Raw genomic sequence first — 24,314 nt, 5'->3', positions numbered from 1 at the left:
GGAAGGAATTAGAATTATTTTTTATCTTATGCAAAGAGTAGGTGCTTAATGTTAACTTGTTGATTTGAAAAGGAACTTGTGAAACTTAAGGAAATACACAAGAAACACAGCCTTTAAAAAAGTTATCTTTGAAGAATTTTCTACCACTTCATTCCAGGATTGCAGGCTGGTGACAGTCCACTAATGTACAGGCTAGGAAGTCTGGGGAGACGCCCAATCAGCTTCTGTATTCTGTCTTACTTCTCAAAGAATTTAACCCATGTACTCTAGCAAATTCTCATGTTATATAAGATGTAATCTCTCTAGCTAGCATATTGCTCATAATATATTCCAGTTGCTTCAAGAGCATGGACTCTACAGCTAGACTGCCAGAATTTTAATCCCAGCCCCACCATTATTAGTTGCTGTTTTCAAATTAGTTACTTGATCTTTCTGTGACTCAGTTTCTTTATTTGTAAAATGCAGATTATGATTGTACCTAGCTCATAGGGTAATTGTAAAGATTAAGTGAGTAAATTTACTTAAAGCATTGCAAATAGTACCTAGCTTATAGTAAGTGATATGTAAGTGTTATAATGATATTATTATCATCATCTTTGCCTTACATTGCCAAAATTCCCTCACTTACTCTCATGTAAGCTACAGGGAAAGAGGACAGCGAATTCTGAGAAGGCAGAAAGCAGCAGCTACAGCTGTCTGACCTCCAGGAAAACTATGCTGCTAGCTAGTCAAGGAAAACCTTAATTGGTTGTCTGGTCTGGCAAAAAAAAAAGCAGTGGCCAGTAGGAAATAAGAGCTTTGTAAAGAAAAAACAAAGTTTGGGGTCTAGATAAACAACAAAGGACAACAATAAACATCAAATCAGGAATAATTTACTGTTTCTTGACTCCACTTTCCTACATCTTCCTCCATTTCTTTGCTCCTCTTGGCAGTAAAACTTCTCCAGAGTCGTTTGTATTTGCCACTTTCAATTCCTTTCTTTTCCTTCCTCTTGTACATCCATCCCAGTCCAGCCTTTGCCTCTACCACTCCACAAAAGTTCTTTTGTCAAGATCACTAATGACCTCCACATTGCTAAATCTACTAGACAATTTCAGCCCTCATCTTACTTGACCCATAGGCAGCATTTGACACAGATCATTCCATCTTCTTTGAAACTCTTCCTTCACCCGACTTCTAGGATACCACATTCTACTGATTTTCCCCGTACCTCACTGCCTGCTCCTTCTCAGAATCCTTTGCTGGTCCCTCCTCTTCTCCCAAACCTCCTAAAAGTTAGAATATCCAGCACTCAGTCTATGATCCTCACTGCTTTTCTTAAAATCACTCCCTCGGTGACCTTATCCAGTCTCACGGCTTTAAATAACATTTTCATTCTGACAACTCCTAATTTTATAACTCCAGCCCAGATTTGTTTCTTGAACTTCGCACTCCTATGTCCACCTCCTTATTAAATATCTTCAGTTGGATATCTAACAGCATCTCAAACACAACATGCCCCAAACTGCACTCTTGATCTTCCCCACAAGCCTGTTCCATCCCAAAGCCTTTCCCATCTCAACTCCATCCTTCCAATGGCTCAAGCAAAAACTCTTGTAGTCATTCTGGACTCCCTTCTTCCTCTCACACATCACAGCCACTCTGTTAGGAAATTGTGCTGTCTCTACATTTAAAATATATCCGGAATCAGACCACCTCTCACTACCTTCACCACTACTACCATATTGATACAATCCACCATCATCTCATATGCGAATTATTGCTAAATTACTTACCTGAGTAACCTTCCAAGTGACTGCTCACTTCTACTTTTCAACCCCCTACAATCTATTCTCAACACAACAGCCAGGGATCCTTTTAAAATGTAAGATTGTATTATTCCTCTGTTCAAAATGGCCCTCCCCATTTCACCTGGAGAAAAAGCAAATGTCTGCCACAGGCTGTACATGATCTGACCCCTCTGACCTCTTCTCCCACCTCTCTGCCTTACTGGCCTCCTTGCTGCCCTTGGAACATGCCAGGCACATTCTCTTTACCTGGAACACTTGTCTCTCTGATCTCTGCATGGATGAACCCCTCACCTTCTTCCAGTCTGTGTTAAAAAGTTGTCTTCTCAACAAAGCCTACCCTAACAACCCGATTTAAAATTATAATCTTGTAACTGCCCCCTTTCTGACATTCCTTTTCTTTTTTCTTAGTACTTATCGTCTTAACACTAACATTTATTATTGTCTAACACACTATATAGTTTACTTACTTATGCTTATTGTTTATTGTCTCCTTCTGCTAGAATAAGAGCTCCAAAATCACAGGGATCTTTGTCTGTTTTGCTTGCTGTTGTATCCCAAGCCCTAGAATAGTGCCTGGCACACAGTAGGCACAAAATAATTACTTGTTGACTTGAGTGAATGGATTTAGGCTAAGAGATCAGGAGGGAGCAATGGAAACCAAAATTCATTCAATTTTTTCATAATATTATCTGCCTTTTCCACTGGGAGGTTGGAAAATAATTACAGCAGAAAGTACTATAGAATCTCTTTTTTTTTTTTTTAAGATTTTATTTTTTTTCCTTTTTCTCCCCAAAGCCCCCCGGTACATAGTTGTACATTCCTTGTTGTAGGTCCTTCTAGTTGTGGCATGTGGGACGCTGCCTCAGCGTGGCTTGATGAGCAGTGCCATGTCCACGCCCAGGATTCGAACCAACGAAACAGTGGGCCGCTTGCAGCAGAGCGTGCGAACTTAACCACTCGGCCACAGGGCCAGCCCCCTATAGAATCTCTTATTCCTACTCCACAGCACACCTGGCTGCTGTGTGAACCAAAAAAAAGGTTCTCAGAAAGTTCCTTGCTTTAGTTAATACACATCTTTAAGAAATGAACCTTACTCCATGATAACAGACGGAGAATCTGTGAGACTAAGTAGGTGCAACCACAAACTGTTCGGCCCAGAAAAGAAATAGGATCCCAGCAGTAATTTCTGTGGGAGCTAATGTTAAAAAGAAGTAACAGAGCACTTGTAATTCTAGTTCTTGATAACAGTTATTTGTGAATGAAGGAACTGCAAAGGAAGGTAGAAAGACATCTGTCTGCTTGGGAAATTTCTCAGAACGAATGAAAAAGAATCCATCTTATTTCCACTGGGGCATCAAGTTATGGCCTGGAACAGTTTATTTTTCCCAGGCTACTTCAAATCTAAATGTGTTTTTAAAAGCAAGCCCAATGAAAGATTAGATAAACAACTGGACAATGTTTTTTACACTCTGGTAACATAAACATTTCAAATTCCTCCCTAACTCTTTACCAGCATAAATCTCTAATTCCAAAGAAGGTGAAATATCCTCCAAGTTTAAACATTACTTTGAGTTACTCACATTTACCTCCATTTTCATCTTATACTTCTTTGGCAATAAAAAGCCAGGTTTCATCCAAACTATGGTACTATGACTCTCTTCCAATTGTAAAGCAACTTGGACTAAGCCCAGTTCTGCTTCCTTTGAAGCTGGAACACAGCAGCCCATCCCAACAGTTTCTTTTCTTTCCTACCTCCTATACATCCTGCGCTGTCCTTTTGCAAATCAAGCCTTTATAAACACAGAGGGAAAATGTGAAGCTGTCTGCCTACAATTAAGCTATGAAAACAACTTTAAAATGGTGTCAAACACAAAAGAGATAGGCAGAAATAGTTGGTAAGGCAAGAATACATCAGGAAGAGAGGAGCTCTCTCTGGCTGAAGAAGGGGGACACAGAGTAAGACCTCACTGGGAGAAGCAGCTCTGTGGGAATGCCACAGGGAAGCAAGGAACGGAGGGAGAGAATGGGGGAAAACAAAGGGCATAAAAACACAGAGGGAACAAGGATAACTAGCCCACAATACAACCCGCGTGTCACAAGATTCAGGAATAAAAGGGTGTGGCTAGGAGAGAAGAGGAAATACTCGGCAGATAGAGTCATTCTATTTGGATCATGTTCCACAATTTAAGAAACAATCTCACTTGACCTTGGTCCTCACAACAACGTTGAGTGGTAGACTAGGTAAAAATCTGCATCCCCACGCCCCAGGGCAAGTCACTTCATACTTTTAAATTTCTATTTCCTCATTTGCAAAATGGAAATAATATCTTCCTAACAAATATTGTGAGGAGTAAATGAGATATTATATAAAGTATCAGAGACAAAGTCATGCTCAATAATTGGAGTTATTATAATAAATAATAATAAGATTGACTGACCCAAGGGTAGACAACAAGCCAATGACTATTAGGAGTAGAAACTGGGTCTCCTGTGCTGTAGGCATTTTCCACCAAAGCATACTGCAGCAGAGCAAGAAAGACAGAAGGCAGAAATTGAGGGGGCTCAAAAGAAATACAAGGTGGAGTAGAAATGTGCAGTACAGTAATGCTGATGACTAAAGATCCAGACTAGGGGTTCTGAGGGGTGAAAAACTGGATGCAATTTTTGCATAAGAACAAGAAGAGAAAGGTTACAGTGCATGAAGGGACGAGATTAGGGGCTTATTTATGACAGCTGAATAACAACTATGTTAGTACTATTTTTGAGTACTCATATGTGTTATGTTTGCTCATTTTACAATGACCTAAAATGGTAGGTAGTAGTGTCTCATTTCACAGGTGATGAAATTCGGCTTTAAAAAGTTTAAGTGACTTGCTCAAAATCACACAGACAGTGAGTGAGAGAATCTGTCATATGCTGACTCCAAAATCCAAGTCTTAAACCATCCCCTTATCTTGCTTCTCCCTGATGGAAAGAAAAGACACAGCAATGGGATTGTGAATTACCGTTTAAAGAAAGAGTTTTAAATTGGCAAAAATAGGATCATGGTGTGTGCCTCATATCCTCAACACCCACCCACCCTCATCTCTTGCTGAAAAGAGAAGAGAAATGTTTTGGGAAAGTGACTCAGGTTTCATCTCAGTAAAAAAAAAAAATCAGCGCAGAAATAACTTAGAGAGTCACCAGTGAAGACAGATCCTTAGACCTTCTAAAAAGACCCTCAGATCGTTTAAAAAGAATTCAGAACTGATGGATGCTTCTACAGAACATAATTACAAAGGAGAGGAAGTGGCTCAACAGAGTAGACAGGATTTACCAGAAAGAAGTGAAATAGTAAAGTGGAAGATAATGCCTTGTCCAACTACACTGTGGAAAAGACAAAATCAGCCTTCTAAAAGCTGAGAAATTTCAAAGGCATTCATGGAGATAAATTTTAATTACAACAATAATAAAGAAAAATGATTCAAAGAATGATCACAGGGAAGGAAACTAAGTATTTCTCAAGGTGCTGGACAGTGGTAGAATGTTTAACACTTATGTGAGGGTCTGCTTTCCAAAGTTAGCAGAACTGTGCTGAGAAAACCTCACAAAGAACTGAGTGCAAACTCACCAAGACAAAACTCGAGAGCAATCTCACGCATGTACATATATGCAAAAATCTAAATTAAGACATTAGCAAATCAAACGCAGTGTAATACATCTAATAAGCAAAATAAAGAAAAACTTATTCCAGGAAAGCAAAATGATTCAATTAATACAATTCCTCAGATAGATATATGAAAAGGGAATCTCACCAGAGGATAATATTCAACATCCACTCTGACTTAAAAAAAAAACCTGGTGAACTAGAAATAATTATCTAAAATTAACAGGCAATACCAAATTTATGTGTAAAGTAGATAAAGAAATTCACGTTAGTCAGGGCAAAGATGAGGATCTTGGCTATCTATCACTGCTAATATTTAATGTTCTGGAAATTTAAGGCAAATTTAAGGGAAAAATGTATATATTAGAAAAAAATTAAATGATCATAATTTCCAGATGACTGTATACCTAAAACATTTCCAAGAATGTGAAATAAAAATCTACTCAAATAGGTGGAAGATTAAAAATACATATATAAAATATAAATATAAAAAATTGATCATTTCCCTCTACATTAACAATATCCAGTTAGAAACTATGATGGAGGAATTACTGTTTTAAAAAGGATACCAACTAAATTTTAAAATAAGTAGGAAAAAAACTAAAAAAAAAAAAATATGCCAAGGCCTATGGGTATAGAACTAAATTTTTATAGACAAAAATAAAAGATTTGAATAGATAAACAAAATATAGGGAGATTCAATATAAAAAGATATCAATTGTCCACAAATCGACGTCAAATCTTAATACAATTCCACTCTAAATATCGAACGTTTTTAACTTGAGAGTATGATGCTAAAGTTCATAACAAAGAATAAATGGTTCAGAAAAACTAAGAAATAATGAATAAAATAATCATGGGGAATTTATCTCACTATTTTAAAGGCTAGAGACGGTTACAACAATTACAGCATTGCTATCATGTCAGAACAGATGAAGAGGACTAGCACAGAAATACTAGACACAGTCCCATTTATATAAAAATATTTAGTATTTTATTTAGTGGGAAATGATGTATTACCCAATAAATTGTGCTAGAATTTTGGGTAAAACATTTGCAAAAAATATAAAATTCGATACATCAAATAAATTTCAGACGGCTAAACTAGTTAAATGTAAAGACATAAGAAGAAAAATAAGAAAAAATAAATATTTGGAATCAATAGAGAAAAAGATGAATAGATTTGACTACTGAAGGGAAGTCATGCTAAAAAAAAAGGTCAAACAAACAAATTACCTGAAGCGAAATTTAAAACAAAACCAAAACCTCAGAAAAAATATTTGTAACATGTACTAAAAAGAATGAGTTAATTTCTTTTAGAGGCAAAGTGTTCTTCAATTCAATTATAAAAGGAGAAACATGAGAAAGCATAAAGAAGTAATTCACAGAAGGAAAAAGGTAAAAGGCTAATAACAACAGGAATAATGCAAATTATCACAAAATTACAAAAAAGTACCAAGAAATGGCTAAAAATATTTTTAAATGCAACCTTAATAGTAATCACAGATGCATGATTAAAATTCCGGTTTCCACTTTTGATATTAACAAAGATGAAAAAGAATATTATCACTGAGGTCAAGGAGACCCCCAAAAGTCACTAGTGATCTTTTAAATCCAGAATTCTTGGAGAGCAAGCTAGGCGCAGAGGCAGGTCTTCAAATCTAGACCCTCTCTAAGGCAATAATCAAAGACGGGTAAAATATCCTCGTGCAGATGTTGGACACAACAGTATCTATAACAATTTAAAAATGCAACTATCTAGATGTCCAACCATCAGGGTTACAACATCTGCACACTTTCTGTCACACATCTCGCACACTCAAGATATTGCGGGTTTTCTTGAACAAGCTCTGGTTTTCCAGATTCCTTTGCTTTTATTAAAATAATGTCTTCTTCCAGGAATGTCCTTCCCTAACTTCCTTTAAATTCATGTTTTTCATGAGTCAGTTTAAAGAGTAATAATAACAACTCTGATAATCATTATAGAAATAATAATAATGGCTAACATTTATCAAGAGCTTTTAAGAGGCAATTGCTATTTTAAGTGAGTTACATATAACATTTAAAAACGTAACAACTCTACAAGGTAATGCTTTTATTTTTTCCAGAGAAAGCTGAGGAATACAAGGGTTAAATCACTTACCCAAGGTCACACAGCTAGTTAGTGCTGGAGCTATGATACAAATCCAACCAAAAACATGGTTCTAGGTGCACGTTCTCAGCATTTGGCCTCTCCAGGCCACCTCTTCTGTAAAATTTCCTCTCACCCCAAACCCTAACTCTCAAACCCCCTATACATCCCCCGTATGTTCCCTATGAGAGCACTTCACACCTGGTTTGGCAACTTTATTTGTGCATCTCCTGTAGCAGACTCTGAGGATTTCATCTTACTCTGGTTTGTGGACACGAACCAGATTGTGATTAAGCACAATCACTGGAACAACAACAGCCAGCAGTACTTGTTTACCCAATAAAGAAAGAAACACAAAAGACATGCACAAGGAAATTAGAGAAACTGAATGTCGAGGATCAAAGGAGAGAACGCTACACTCTAGAGAGGGAGTCAAGGACCAAGGATGGATGGATGGAGGGACAGATAGTTGGATGGATGGATAAATGGACAGATAGATAAATTATCAATCTATCAATCAGATCTGGACTGATGCCACAATATCAACTCAAAGACCAAAACAAAAACAAAAAGAGGGAGAGAGGGAGGAGGAAAAGAAGTCAACACTGGGCTTCTATCACTTATCAGACACTGTGCTAAATGCTTTCATTTATCACTTAAGATTTGTCACTTAAGTAGCCAAAAAGGATATTTCCTTACTGGGGGAGTCTGAAGGTCCCTTTTGCGTTCTATAAAACTGGTGAGGGTAATCTGACAAAAAAAAATGGATTTCTGTTTTCACTGACATGCAGGCCAAACTCTAGATAGCAGCATAATGATGTAAGAGGGTATATCTAAGATAAAAAATATATACAAGTAAGGAGGGTGGGAGGGGCAGCCCACCATATTACTAAGTCCTGGTCCAGCGGTTCTGTTCCAAAGGCTGGCACCTATGGCAGCAGGCAGGAATAGGTGAGGTATGGAGCTCCTGCCAACAGGATAGACAGATCATGGCAGTCATAGCAGGAATCATTCAATAAGGCAACGAAAGGATGGGAAGGATGTTTGCTAAGTTTAAATTTAAAAAAGTCTTTGATCACCCAAATCTCCACATTAAGTCCATGTAAATCTCTAATGTGCCAGATCAGCTCCTGAGGGCTTCAAGCTGTCCCATATTAAATGTTTACTGAATTGAATGAAATTGAAATGAGCAGCATGCCAGGTGAGTAGAATTGGAACCTAAAGGGACAAAGGTGTCCAGAAACACTAACCATGTAAGCTTGACCTTGTAAGCATCAGACTCATAAAAAAAATACCAAGTTTTGTAGAAATGAGGTATAAATACGAAAAGAGGACAGGAACCATATCACTCTTCTGCTTAAAAGCCTTCCATGGCTCCACTTAGCTTTTCAGGGTAAAGACTGAAGTTCTCACAGTCTGGCCTGGTCTGGCCTTCATGTTAGCCTCTCCCAGCCTCCCTTCCCGGGCACCGCCCTCTCACCGCAGCCCCGCTGGTCTGTGCGACTCCCCAGGACTCATCCCACCTCCCCCACCCTCTGCCTTTGTGACGGAAATGCCTTTCCCTCCTTCTTGGCCTAAACTCCTACTTGTTTTCCCAAAACCCACTCAAATGTCTGACAGACCTTCCCTGCCCCTGACTGTGCTTGACTCAAGGACTTTGGGTCAATATTTGGCAAGGTAAAGAGGGGTTGGGGGTGGGTGGGAACACTAAGGAGAAAAGAAGACGAGTTACAATTTTATATCAAATCTTGTGAAAAAGAAAAGAAAAAGAACAAATAATCACAATGTTCAGCAAAGTCTCTCTGGAAGGCTCACTGATGGCTGAATATGTGTAAAATAATTAGGAGAAAAACTGTCCAGAGAATAACAAAAAAGAAAATACGAAAAGAAAAATAAGAGTGTGTTAATCTACTAAGAAATTGATAGTGAATATTTCTGGAAATTGTGTGTGTTCAAATTCATGTGAGTGAAAAACAAACTAAAACAGTATATGCTATATATATTATGGTTTTTATTTTCTAAAAACCCCATAAGGATAAAACGAGATCATATAAATGATTTTGGAAAGTTAGAATATCATATAAATGTTAGTGACTGTCATCATTCTGGAACCAGTAAAGGCTTTTGCCCCAAAACTCCAAGATAAACCCTCCTGGCAGGTGATACTTCTCCTAGCTTTCATGAAAACAAAACCTATCATTTATCAGCTGGGCCCTGTTTGTTACTCCTGAGGGCTGTTCAGGTAGGTAGGTCTAGCCAAAGTCTCTGAGTAAGTTACAATTGGTTCTTTATTTGATGTCTATTTATCAAGCAGAGATACAGCTAGACAGGCCATAAAACAAACCTTTGTTTTTACAGGAACAAGGCAAGGTTGAGGTAAAGTGACTTTTTATGTACAAGAAAATGGGCTTAATGTGCCAGGGCCATGATGTTTACAGAAATAAATTGAAGACTCGGGACATACGGTGACCTTCCATTTTGCCAGTGAAAAGAAGTTACTCAACTATCATTTAGTTCTACCAGAAAAACTACTTATTTTTGAAACTAACCTGCTTTATAGTCTTTCCCCAAAAAATGAGTACAAAATATCTTGGCCCAAAGTGGTCATTTTAGAACTGAAGAAATGGTCCCTCTTACACACACAACTTTCAGTAAATGGCAAATATTTTCTCTGAAGGCCAGGGCCAAGGACTAGTTGTATGTATAAAACTAGTTGGTATAGCTACTCACCAACATTAAAAAACAATCTCTACTTTTCCCAAAGGTTCTGTCCTGAATGATATGAGTCCCAACGCGGAGAGAGTGAAACCTCTAAGTTACTGAATCATGGGTCTCGGTGATGTTCATGGAAACTCTCAGCCTATGAAACTGAAAAGATGTAAAATTATCTTAGCATCCTGACTGAGTGTGCCTCCCTAAATGTGTTTGAACTGGAATGATTTCTGTAGTACCCCTTTCAGCTATTCCTAGAAGAGACAAATGAATAACCCACATCTACCAGTTTTATCTGTAAAAATTTTCCCCTCAATAAAAGTATCCTTTAACAACTTCCCAGGACACTTTCTGGTCTAGTCTCTTGTAGGTTCTTTGATGTTTTCTCTGGTCTCTTATGAGCAGCTTATGGGTATCCATCACTTAAAAAAAAAAGTTTCTTCTGGGAACATAATTAATAGCAATCATTTTGCATACAAATAAGCAATCTCAATTCTTGATTACTACCCAACTTCATTTCTACCTAACTTCCATGAACTTGCTTCTTAAGTGCCTACAATTATATTACGTGGATGCTAAACACACATGTTAAAAAAACTGCCAATTTCTTCCACTGTCTCTGCTAGGCAATGCCGGATGATTAGCCTTCTGTTCTCAAGTGATCATCCAGTAGACCTGTCATCAACTGATCACATTACCTGGATGAGCTGAGCTTCATAACAGAAAACCATCTAGTGTGCTGCTAAGAGCACGAGGCTGTAGTGAGCTTCAGTCCCCGTTCCACAGCTGTATGGTCTTAGACGAGGCAGCTATCCAGCGGAAGCCTCCGTTTAGTCATCTATAAAGTGGGGGAATAACAGTACCTATCTTATGGATTTCTGAAAAGATTGAATGAGACAATCTACATAAGGATAGGCCAGGCATACAAAATGGCCAATAAATGTTTCCAACTGTTATTTTTAGCATAAATAAATTAGTCGAAAACAGACAACAATTAAATAAAGCTTTTTGCTGCATTTATGGTGTTTCAACTTTGAGTACCGACACAGAAAAGAATGTTCTTCATTAAGAACATACTAGCTACGAAACAAACACCACAGACTAACTTATTTGGTTGTTGTTCTGTCCCAAATGAATGAAATTCATCCAGTTGAACAGAAACTGCTTAGTTTTAAATCTCTTAGACTTAGAGTGAAGAGGTTGAGGGAATTGAGTAATTCTCTAATCTATCTGGAAAAGCTTGGCTGATATTTTATTTTATTTTTTTTTTACCACCATCAACCACCATCAAGGGTACTGGGCAGCTCACTAACACTCTATTGAAATGGATTCTGAAGTCTGGTTGTTGTCCAGCTCATCTCATAATTTAACTTCTCTTCATCTGATCATTAAAATGACAGGTAACATCCCAGCCACTGTTGAAACTCTTTTATGTTTGAGGCTAAAATTGATGGAACACAAATCTCAGTGCCTGAGGACAAGGCTGGGGCTAAACCTTCCAAAAAGTGTAATAAACATATTCAAACTCTTAACAATTTAGAAAATAAATTTCCCTTGCAAGACACAAATAAATAAGACCAATATGAGACAGCTAATGGCTTGGTAACCCTAAGACCTGGCAAGATTGGGAACAAGACAAACATACTGTCCTGTTCCATCTCAGAGAGAATAGGGGCTTTTGTCCTGGCTCCTTTTCAGCTCATAATGAAGTGTTTCAGAGGATGAAGTGGTTGGTCTTCGGAGGCCCCTGAAGGACAGGATGAGTTCCAAGCCAAACACTGAAAAGGACGGCCCCTCAAAAATTTCCCACTTTTATTAGGGATTTCAAATAGGAATACCCAACATTAAGATTTTCGAGCTGTTAGGACTTAGGGCCAAAGAGCAAGCTTTAGCCTTCTAAACATGGAGAAACAGCCAGTCCTGCAGACGTGGAAAAGCAGAGCCTGCAAAAGGTGGCAGCCTAAAGCCGGGCTGAATTCTCTCCTTTGAACACTGAGGATTTTCATGTGCTGGTACTTTTAATGCATACTTCCTTCAGGCTTTACTCCAGCGCTTCATACTAGCTCTTGCATATGTCCTATCTTTCCTAAGTATATTCTGAATCCAGATGGAAGACGACACCATTTCCCTTTGTCCCAGATGTAGGGAATATGAAAGCTTATATACTGATATGGGATAGACTTTACAACTCATGAATCTCAGAACATGGCTGTGATCAGTCCTTCCTAAAAGGCAATGCAACATAAAAACAGAAATTCCTACCTGAAACCCTGTTAATATTTTGTTGCAGGCTGTAGCACAGGAGATTGTGCAAGGTAAGTGGTAACACATTCTACTTTTTATGTGATTTCTAGTTTGACTTCTAAAACTGCAGGATTGTCCACCAAAAGAAGAGAAACATGCAGAGAAGTGCAAAAACGGTCTTAAAGGCCAGCACAAGCAGATGACTGACTACCTGTGAAAGAAAGAAGCAATCCTTGATACTGTTTTGCTCCACCCCAGGCCACAGCTGAACAATGATTATTTCTGGGGTCTAGAAGACATCCTGTTTGGGAGCTGTCCTGCATGGTATGGTAGAATGAGCACCAGAGCAAGGAGGCCAGCTTACTTCTCTCCTCCTACCAGCTCTACCTGACCACTGGCTCTGCAACCTTGGACAAATTGCTTAAAATCTCTAAGCCTTGGTTTTCTCTACACAATGGTGATGGTAGCTTCCCTCCTTGTATCGGGGTTGATGTGAAAATCAAACATGATAACTTATGTGAAAGCAATATAATAATGCAAAATTATTACAAACAATGATAATAAAAATAAAGTGATAGGGCAAAGACACATCAGAATGGAGCGTTAAGTCTTGTTAGAAAGGGGACATTTCTCTAAGGCTTTCAACACACTGAGGAACTGTTTCACGCAAGGTGACTGAATCCGCGAGAGCACACTCTTATTCACCCAAAGAGTGGGAAGATTACTGAGTCAACAGAGAGCATGTAGCATCAATTCTTCTCTGTCCTCTTCTACTTGGCAGAGGTTGGAAGTCTATTTTTTTAATCATTTCACTTTTTTAAAAGACAAATATTTACCAGTCTGAGGTCCTGGAGTTCAGAGTGGTTAGTCATCCCACCGCCAGCCCTGTTCAAGTCAGATAAGGTTACATGACAGGAGAAGCCAGATAAGCACCTCGCTTTTGAATAGAGAGATCGTTTCTTTTTACTTACGAGTAGGAAACAAACCCAAGCTGTAACTTCGAGAAATGGGGTTTTAAAGCCTGCATATTTTAAATTTGAAAATAACAAGCAACTGCTGAAAGAAAAGAAAAACATAGCTCAAAAATATCTTTTCAAATTTTCTTTTTAAATAGTCTTTCCACCTCCTCCAGAATGCAACCCCCTCTAAGACTATATATATCCCCTTCGACCCCCAGTGCAATAAATATACTTATTCTTCCCTGTGCCAGAAATTCCTAGGATTGCCTGTGTGGTGCCAGAGGATCTCTAGCTCTGTCACCAAAGATGGCAGGGAACACAAAAAAGACACCAGGCAAACATCTTCCTGCCTGTGCTGCCAGGACCTTATCATACAGTCAGTAGATCAAACTTCTGAATTAGTATGTGACCGTGAAAGAATTCCTTCACTTCTCTGGGCCTTGTTTTCTTTTTCTTTTCTTTTTTTTTTTGTGAGGAAGATTGGCCCTGAGCTAACATCTGTTGCCAATCTTCCTCTTTTTGCTTGAGGAAGATTGTTGTTGAGCTAATATCTGTGCCAGTCTTCCTCCATTTTGTATGTGGGATGCTGCCACAGCATAGCTTGATGAGTGGTGTGTAGGTTTGCGCCCAGCATCTGAACCCACGAACCCTGGACCACCAAAGCAGAACATGTGAACTTAACCACTTCACCACCAAGCCAGCACCATGGCCTTGTTTTCTTCACTGAAACTGTGCTTACCTCATTGGGTGATGTAAGGAATAAATGCTTTAACATATGTAATGTGCTTAGAAAAGTATCTGGCACATGGTAAGCACTACATAGGTATTTGCTACATACCATTGACATATGGTTAGTAAGAAGTGAGAGGCAAGGGTTGCAGAAAAAACTGAACCAAAAATAGTAGCTTAAAGGTTAAATTCAAAAGAATCTCTTTAGTTGCTTCTTATTATAATTACTATTTGAAAAAATGTTTTCCAACTACATGCTAGGCTTTGATGTTTGTAAAAGGAAAGACAACATGGGGCCGGCCCAGTGGCAAAGTGGTTAAGTTCACACACTCCGCTTCGGTGGCCTGGATTCACCAGTTTGGATCCTGGGTGTGGACCTAGCACTGCTTATCAAGCCATGCTGCGGCAGATGTCCCACGTATAAAGTAGAGGAAGATGGGCACAGATGTTAGCTCAGGGCTAATCTTCCTCAAAAAGAAGAGGAAAGACAACATGGTGTACGTGGGAGGAGCATGTAATGAGATATTTGGAGACCTGGGTTCTTGTCGTAGCTCACCGCTAAAGAGCTATGTGATGTCACGCAAACCTCTGGGCACCGGGACCTCATGTGCACCATGCAAGGGTTGGAGTAGATGGTCTTCAAGACCCCTTTCTGCTTTAAGATTCTACTAGTGAACCACGTGAAGGCAAAGGACATCACTGTTACTACCCAAAGCTAGCAAGTAAAAACCTCAAGCTAGGTACAAACAGCTATGTACATATGAAGCGGGAACAACTACATGGTCAACTTTCAACTAGTTAGGAGCTAGTGCTCTCATACTTTGTTTTTTTCTACTCCTTGGCTATCTGCATCTTGACTATTTCACTGCTCACTACCACCTCTACCAGAGGATGGATGAGGGATAAAACATACCATGGAACAAATCAATCACTAACGCCACTGGTGAGCACCTTTGATAAAGTCTTATTGAAGAAATAGCTAAAATCAAATTTTAAAAAATAATTTTCAATACTTATAATAACACACAAATATATCTGCACAAGGTAATTAATTGCAGTATTATTGGTAACTGCAAAATAGTGGAAGCCATTTAAACGCACAAACATAGGAAAATGGTTGAATAAACTACAGAACATCCACATAATGAAGAATTATAAAGGTTATAAAAGAAAAAGAAAGAGCTCCACAATCTAATAAGAAGTGATTTCCAGGGTATATTGTTACAGGAAAAATCAAAACGAAAAAGAGTATACTTGGTATGCTACCATTTTTTTTAAGATACAAAAAAGAAGTCTAGGGAATAAAAGAACTGCAAACAAATCTTGAACTCTTCTTAGTACATTTTTCTGTCTACTGAAAAGATCTAGAAGCAATAAGACCCCAATAGCAATGAGCATACCTATTACCCAGATCTTGGTTTAGGAACAATATTCCTTACTAAAAGGAAGCAGGGCTCCTTGGAGAAATGACTGATTCGAAGGCTAAGGTAGAGAAAGCATAAGATGAACCCGGAACATCTTATTGTACCAGGAAGTAAGAAAGAAAATGATGGAGGCATGTTCAAAGGACACAGGAGGGTAAATTTTGTGGCATGTGAATTATATCTCAATAAAATTGTGAGAAAGAGAGGGGTGGGGCGAGACAAAGGGAGGAAGAAACAAAGAAAGAAGGGAGCAGGAAGGGGACGAAAGGGGTTGAGAGAGTAGGGGAAGGAGGGAGGAAGAAGGAAGGAAGAGAGAGCGGGAAGGATGGAGGACACAGGAGCTTGAATTATTTTCTGTTGGGCAAATCTGGGAAAATTTCAGTATCAAAACAAGCAAAGATAGTAATGAATTATAATCCTGAATAAAACAGAAATCCATTAATTCTCTACTGATGAAAAATGGATATGTATGTATGTATGTATAGATAGATAGATACATAGATAGATAGATGAGAAGGGAGGATTTTTCCTTCTAGTAAAATGTTGAACAATGAACGCAGACAAAAGTGGTGGATTGAAAATGATAATTTTCAACTATCACGGTAAAGATTAGTTTGAGCAAGAATCATTGATGGATGCTAAATATAGGGAGGAAAGTTTGAAAGGAACAGGATATTTAACTAGTCTTAAAGAAAACTAGTCTTATCTTTCCAAAAATTGTTTATTGGTCACAAAGGAAAAAAATAATAACTATATAGTGGAGTAACCAGACAATATTTGACAAGGTGATCAAAATTAACACTACCAATGAGAGGTAGATAAACATCATGTGTCTGCAAGTAAGATATATTGAGAAGACATAATATCACTTTTTTTTTTTTTTGAGGAAGACTGGCCCTGAGCTAACATCCGTGCCTATCTTCCTCTACTTTATATGTGGTACGCCTGCCACAGCATGGCTTGACAAGTGGTGATAGGTCTGCACCTGGGCTCTGAACCAGCAAACCCCAGGCCACTGAAGCAGAACATGCGAAATTAACGCTGCGCCATCGGGCCGGCCCCCATAATGTCACTTTTATAGTATTCCAGCTAGAGATGCATAAACAGTAGACAAACCAAAATTGAGGAACAATCTATAAAACAACAAGCGTGCATTCTTGAAAACTATTAAACTCAACAACAACAAAAAGAAACACAAGCAAATATTGAACTCTAGTTAACATAAACATACTAAAGTGTTTAGGGATAAAAGGTTCCACCATGCACAACTGATTTTAAGATGCAGTAAAAAATAAGATAGAGAGATGGATGAATAGAAGGATGGTTAGATGGACAGTTATATAATAAAGCAAATCCATAAAAATATTAATTTTGGAATCTATGTGGGATATCTGAGCATTCACTTCTCCATGCTTTCCATTTTTTGTTAAGTTTGAAATTTTTCATAATAAAACATTAGGGGAAAACTAACTAGAATAGCTAAATTTAAAAAGGTTGACAATATCAAGTGCTGATGAGCATTTGGAGCAACTGGAACTTTCACACATTATTGCTGGGAATGTAAAATGGTACAAACACTTTGGAAAACTGTTCAACAGTTTCTTACAAACATATACCTATTCTGTAACCTAGCATTTCTAGTCCTAGATATTTGCCCAAGATAAATGAAGACACATTTTCACAAAAAGTTGTCTACTTAAACGTTCATTGTAGGTTTATTCATACTAGTCCCAAACTAAGAATAACTCAAATATCCATGAAAAGGAGACTGGCTGAACAAGTTGTGTATATGTGTACAATGGAATACTACTGAGCAATAAAAAGGAAAGAATTACTGATAGGCACAGGAACATGAATGAATCTCAAAAGCACTATGTTGAACAAAAGAAGTCTGGCACAAAAAAATACCCACTGTGTGATTCATTTATACAAAGTCCAAAAAAAACAGTCAAAACTAGTATACAGTGATTGAAATATGAACCATGCTTGCCCCTGGTTATGGGAAGTGGGGAGAATAGAAAGGTCAAGAGGGAACTTTCTAAGTTGAGAGAAATATTCTATATGTTGATTTAGGTAGTGATTACATGGGTAGAAACTATCACCAAAATTTACCAAACTATACACAAGATCTGTGCATTCTACTGTATATATCTCAATTTAAAAGGTGATAAATGAGAACAATTATAAAATATTACTGAAATATACAAAGTGGATGTAAACAATTCGAAAGACATACCATGCTCCTGGATACAGAGACGTCTTGTCTGTTCTCCCTATATTAAATTATTAATTTGGTGTGCTTCCTCTCCCCAAAATAACATCAGATTTTTCTTCCTCCCTACTCCCAGGGCTAAACAAGTTGACTATAAAACTTATTTGAAATGATAAAAAGCAAAAAATAATAAACTAGAAAAACTGAAAAAGAAGAGCCATAGGGGAAAGGACTAGCCCTAGGAGATAATAAAACGTATTATAACTAGAAGTGTAATATTGGAACATGAATAAACAAATAATCGTATGCAACAAAACAGAAGACCCAGAAATAGATACAATTGCAAATGGAAGTTGAATGTACCTTAAGGTGGCATCTCAAATTCTAAATTGAGTTATATAACTATGAAACTATGTAACTATAGGAGAAAATATAAAATATAATAACTTCCTCTATAACCTGGGATTGAAGGCAATTTTCCTAATTATGACTCAAAATCCAAAAGCAATATGCCAAAAAATAAGAAAAATTAAATGATCATTTCAAAGACACACAAGATACATTCAATATTAAATATCTATTCATGAAAAACTTTTAGCAAACTAGGAATAGAAGGAACTTGCCTTAATCTGATAGGAAGAGTATTTTATGCTTTCCAGGTGTCCTTCCACCATTTTATTCTTTCTTTTTCGCTTGCGTCTTTTTAAGCTATTTCTCTCTTTCTGGGTTTTTCTTCCCCCTCTTTCTATTCTTTTAGTAGTTTCCCTAAAAATTACAAAATACATGCCTAATTTATAAAAGTCAAAAGTTAATCAATATTCCAATAGCTTTACCCTAAGTGTTTGTTTGTTTGTTTTTAAGTGGAGAGCCTAGATCACGTTTGCAGCTCTTATTTATAAAAATTTTTATTTTAAATAATTTTAGACTTATACAAAAGTTGAAAAACATAATACAATGAGTTCCGTATACCCTTCACCTATATAACATCTTTATAACCACAGTACGACTATCAAAACCAGGCAATTAACATTGTTATATTACAATGGTAGTATAGGTACAAAGGCAAACTTTATTCAAATTTCACCAGTTTCTCCCCTAATGCCCCTTTTCTGTTCCAGGACCCAATCTGGGATTTCACATCCCATTTAGTCGTTCTGTCTCCTCCGCCTCCTCTGATCTGTGAGAGTTCCTCAGTCTGTCATGACCTTGACACTTTTGAAGCGTACGCATGAGTTATTTTCTGGAATAGTTTTCAATTTGGGTTTGTCAGATGCTTTCTCATGGTTACACTGAGGATATGTGTCTTTGTCAGAACACCACAGAAGTAAGGTTTGCACGCTTCTCAGCGCCTCATACTGGGGGTCTGACGCTGATGTGTCTTATTGCGAGTGACACGAACTGTGATTACTTGGTGACTGTAGTGTCTAGCAGTTTTCTCTGCTATAAAGTAATATTTCCCCTTTCTAATTAATAAATATATTGGGGGGGATATTTTGAGACTCTGAAAATATCCTGTTTCTCCTCAAACTTTCTCCCACCAATGTTAACAATTGGTGTACCTCGCCTGCAATATTATTATTGTGGTGTTTGCCTAAAGGTGATTTTGTATTTCCTTTATTCCTTCTACATTTATTAAATGGAATTTTACTGTAAGGAAGACCTGTCCCTTCTCCCTCACTTATTTATTCAGTTATTTATTTACATTAATATGAGTACATGGATATTTATTTTATTCTATGGGTTATAATCCGATACTATCATTATATTCTTTTGCTGCTCAAAATTGTTCCAGCTTTGACTGTTGGGAGCTCCTTGAGGTTGCTTCTCTGTCCTTTGAAAATGCTTTCAGGCTTTCTGGCACAATAAAGTGCTCCAGGGCTCATCTTGTGTTTTCCTGCCTCTTTCTGGTCTCCAAGGAACCTTGGTTCCCTTTTTGGTTGTTGTTCAAGTTTTAAAAATTTATATTTTCTTTCTTGTAGATGAAGAGGCTATTACTGTTTATTTTTAATGTAAAAATCCCTTGCATTTGGATGTATTTTGAATCTCAAAAAACGCTTTTTCACACACAGGACAATACTTATGATAGAGAAAGTAAGAAAAGCAGAACATAAAGCTACTTTTAAGGTAAGCATGCATTACTTACATAATTAGCCTTATTCCTTTTATTAGAGATGGTAATTAGAAACCAAAACCTGGGCACTAGGAATGCTCACTCCTGCTAGCACGTCTTTGATGCCAGGCCCTCTCAGCAGACAGAGCAAGGGAATACTATGTATTAACCACATACACATGCACCCACACACATATAAGTGTTTTATTTTTCTATCTGTATATAGATTTATATACATATATATACATTAAAAGCCATGAGTTCATACTGCTACCTATGATTTCAGTCCAATACTACAGGGCTCCCCTTCCATAATTCTAACCTCTTTGTTTCATCTTAGTACACACATAAAGTAGTTTCAGAACTGATAACCCTCACCCCTATGAGAAACAGATTCACTAACTTGAGGACAGTATTTGTGTACAGTTCTTTTTGCGCTTTGCCTCACAGTATCCAGTCAAAATACTGTTTTCCAAAATTCCTCAGGTTAGTGCTCTTCTTTCCCACTTCCTTCAATGTGGATATGTTATCAACTCACAATAGAGTTAAGCTCATCTGTTACATTTTGTATTACATTTCAGGTTCCCCCACATCCTAGTTTTATTCATTTATCTATTTTCAGAGAGGGACTATGCAAAAGATTACTATGGTTCTGGAATCAAAGCAATACACAAAGGGATTCTTAAAAAACAATTGTTCCCTCCTTCTTGCTATCCTGTTCCCATGTCCCCTCTTCTTTCCACCCCATTATCATTTACTTCCTGTAGGTGACCATTCTCTTTGGTTTCTGGTTTATCTTTCCCATATTTCTTTTGCACAAATGAGCAGACACATCTATTTTCTTATATTTCTTCCTTCTACCTGAAGGGAAGATTACCATAATACTATTCTGTGTTTTATTTTTTTTACTTAACAGTAATAGTGTACAACATATTTTAAAGTTAAGCTCGCATATGAAATTAGGAGAGAGATTCTGAAAATGAGGGAAGATATGATAACATGATGACATTGGCAAAACCACCACAAAAACAGAAAGAAAGAGTCACAGTAATTCATTTATACACTGAATTCAAGAAATACTTTTCAAGCATATACTATATTCCAGGAACTATCAACAAGTTTCAACATCTTTAACCTTAAGGAACTCAAAGACCAGAGGGGAAAGTTGAGAGTAAAAAGGCAATTCTAATACATTGGGGTAAGTGCTATGATAAGGGTAAGCTATAGGGGTACATAGGAGACAAGGTACATGAAACCTTGATTTGGTGAGTAGTAGGAAGGAAGTGGGGATGTCAGCAAGAACTTCTGGAAGAGCTATCATGCAAGCTGAGATACGAAGCTGGCTGAGCAAAACTGGTCAGGCAGGAAGAGGCAGACACTCCAAAAAGGAAGCCACATCCAAATGTTTAGAGTAAAGAGAAAATTCAGCTTGTTTGTGCCATGGAGTGGGAGACAACGCTTGAAAAGAAGGCAATGACAAAATCATGAGGTGATGAAGGGCCTGTTACCATGGTGAGGAATTTGGACTTAATCCTAGAAAGAATGGGGCCGCTGAAGGTAAGATTTAAGCCAAGGGGGTTCTTCTATATGTTCTGAAATGTAGGAAATGTACTGAAGAAGAAAGACTAGAGGAAAAGAGGACAAGCTGCTGCAACAAAGCAAATGTGCCATTAGTAGTGGCCTGGAGTAAGCTAGTGGCAGTAGGAATAGAGAGAAATGGCTTGAGAGAAGAGATTGTATACACTAATTTGATTCTAGCCTGGGCAACTAAATAGGTGGCAGCACGAATCCCAAGAAATGAAACACAAAGAGAAGTAGGCTTGGGATAGGGCAGGATGTGGAAGATGATGATTTCCGTTTTCTGAAAATGTGAGCTTAAGGTGCCTATGTCACATTTAAGTGGAGAAGGCCAATAAGTGGTTGGTTACATGGATCTAGAGCTTGGTAGAGGTGTGGTGAGGATACAAATCTGGAAGTCATCAGCACACAGAAAGTAACTAATGACAGACAGTAAAATCAGCCAGCAAGTGAGAAGAAAGCCAAGGACAGAACCTGAAAGGATATCAACTTTTCAGGCTAAGCAGAGGAAGAGAGGCCCACAGAGGAGGCTGGGAAGGAGCAGCCAATGAGATGAGACAACCAGGAGAGAGCAGCGTCATGGAATCAGGGGAAGAAGATTACTTCAAGGGGGAAGGAATGGCCAGCAGCACCAACTGCTGCTCAAGGTCCAGAAGATAACAAGAGAGATGACTTCAGAAAAGTTTCACTTTCAAAGAAAGAGAAAGAAATGGAAACGGCTATGGAGAGTCCTGGGATCCAGGGAAATATCTGTAATATTAAATGTATATACTTACAACAGAAGAAGGGAGAGACTCAGCTGAGTTTGAATGTTGCTGGGAGAAGGAATGAATTTCTGTAATTTTCAGGTCAAATAAAGAGCACTGTATCATCAGATGGAAAGAACGAGTATAAAGATCGAGTCTAGGGCAGGCTCATCCTAAGTGTTTAATAGAGAACTGACTGGATCTGATTTAGGGATCCCTTGAAAAATGCATATCTAATTAAATCTACTTCAATACGACATCAGGCTTCCATTCTGAAGGGGAACAGAACCTGAGTACCATTCCTGTCTCATTTCCCTTTTATAGCCCTCACTACCCCACTGAACCACCACCTGGATAGAACTCACAACCTGGGGAAATTTAGTTCCTCATATGGCTATTTTTCTTATGGTCTTAAATTGTAGCTGTTTATACTCAACATAAAGGATCTAATATTTGTTCTTATGATTTTCTTTGGAAAAACGTGTCTCTAATTTGTCAAATGTACATTCTTCTTCAATGAAATTTTAAGCCAATTTAGAATCTTTCATTTGAAAGTTTTGTCTTTATATTAATAACATATGTATTTTATAACTTTTTCGCAAAAATGTACTGTATACATTCAGTAATGACTCACTAATTCACCTTGTTAAAAAAAAAAAAAGGATAGCACTCTGATAATAACCAGAGCTATAAAAATAGAAAACGTGTTTAAATTTGAAAGACACTAATTCTTTTCTCCTCTTTCCAAATCATAGATACTACTTTGAAAGAAGCAAACAAAACATCAGAGAACTCTTTAATTTTTAGGTCAGGAGGTCCTTATTAGAAATGTTTGGTTCTCTTCATTAAATGGACACTTTAAGGTTGATGTTACTCTCAAAATTTACTCTCTTACAGGAAATAACTTACCATCAGAATCTTAAAATATATATATGTAATATATACATGTATATATTACAGATGTGTACTACATATACAGAGACACACACATACGTATATACATTGCAATGTGAGATCTTTCAAAATTAGCAAAAGTGCAGATATCTTTTTCAAAAACCGCTACTGCTTATTTGTAGCATTTCTTGATCACGAACCTAACATTATGCCAACATCTTAATGAGAATCAATCTTTCTCATTGGTATATATCAATATTGTGTCTATATATATGCAAATATGTGAAGAATAAAGCGGAGTCTGTGACTCATAAGGCAGAAATCAAGAGAATCTACGTTTAAAGGAAACAAATCTAAATAGACATTTGGAGACAAAACTGGCCCAGATGTTATCTGCAGACCACACTCCCTGTGCTTTTTTCCAATAATAAATAAGTGATCCACATCAGATCCTGTAACATAGTCCCTTCCACTTCCCACCTTGTACCTATAAAAACAAATACTTCATAACTGCTGTCTAAGAAGTGTTCTGATTTATTTATAGTATATTTTAGACTCATACTTACAACAGATACCTCATCTGTGGAGCAGATAGCCTTAATGTTTTGCATTGATCTGGGCTCTGCTTTTGACCCTACTTGGATGCTGGCTGCTACACAAGTCTCCAAAGTCAGCTCTGAACATAGACTGTTAAAAAAGCGATGACATGCATGGCTTTCTCCTTCACTGGCCAGAGAATACCCGCAACCTGGCAGCTTGGAACTAAATATAGAATTTAAGGCAATCTCTGTTATCTTCACATATCATTAAAAAAATGGAAAACAGGCCAAAACAGGGGATCAAGAGAAAGAACAGAAGCAAATAAACTGTTGAAGAACATCATTTTGTTGACTGTGATTGACTTAGTAAGGAGGAAGTCCTTAGTTGACACGGATGCATTTTCTGCCAGCTCACAAATGTTTTAGTCGGTAAATAGGTACTACCTTATTTCTTTTTAAGTCATATTTTCCTGAAACTCCACTAGGCAACTTATGTGACAGGACCAGGCTTCCTCATACCAAGTATGCAAACATAGTAATGGGTCAGAAACGAGGGCTCAAAGTCAGAGAGCCTAGTAAGCAGGGCAAGTTGGTAAAAAA

At 37.6% G+C, this 24,314-nt stretch overlaps 1 protein-coding gene across 7 annotated transcripts in view; it reads right to left on the bottom strand.

The window, feature by feature from the left end:
- Positions 1 to 24,314, bottom strand: part of BBS9 (Bardet-Biedl syndrome 9) — a 422,371-nt gene that overhangs the window by 20,985 nt on the left and 377,072 nt on the right. Inside the window, exon 23 of one of the 7 annotated variants that reach the window (XR_011539203.1) lies at positions 18,521 to 18,612. The exons of the other annotated variants lie outside the window; for them this stretch is intronic. The gene's annotated coding sequence lies outside the window, so the exon portion shown is untranslated. Of the gene's footprint in view, positions 1 to 18,520; positions 18,613 to 24,314 lie in introns of those variants that run through there. 7 annotated transcript variants of the gene reach the window in all.

Source organism: Equus przewalskii, chromosome 4 (genome assembly GCF_037783145.1).
Source record: "Equus przewalskii isolate Varuska chromosome 4, EquPr2, whole genome shotgun sequence".
NCBI lineage: Eukaryota > Metazoa > Chordata > Mammalia > Perissodactyla > Equidae > Equus > Equus przewalskii.
The sequence above is the reverse complement of the archived record's forward strand: the minus strand, read 5'-3'. Positions and strand labels throughout refer to the sequence as shown.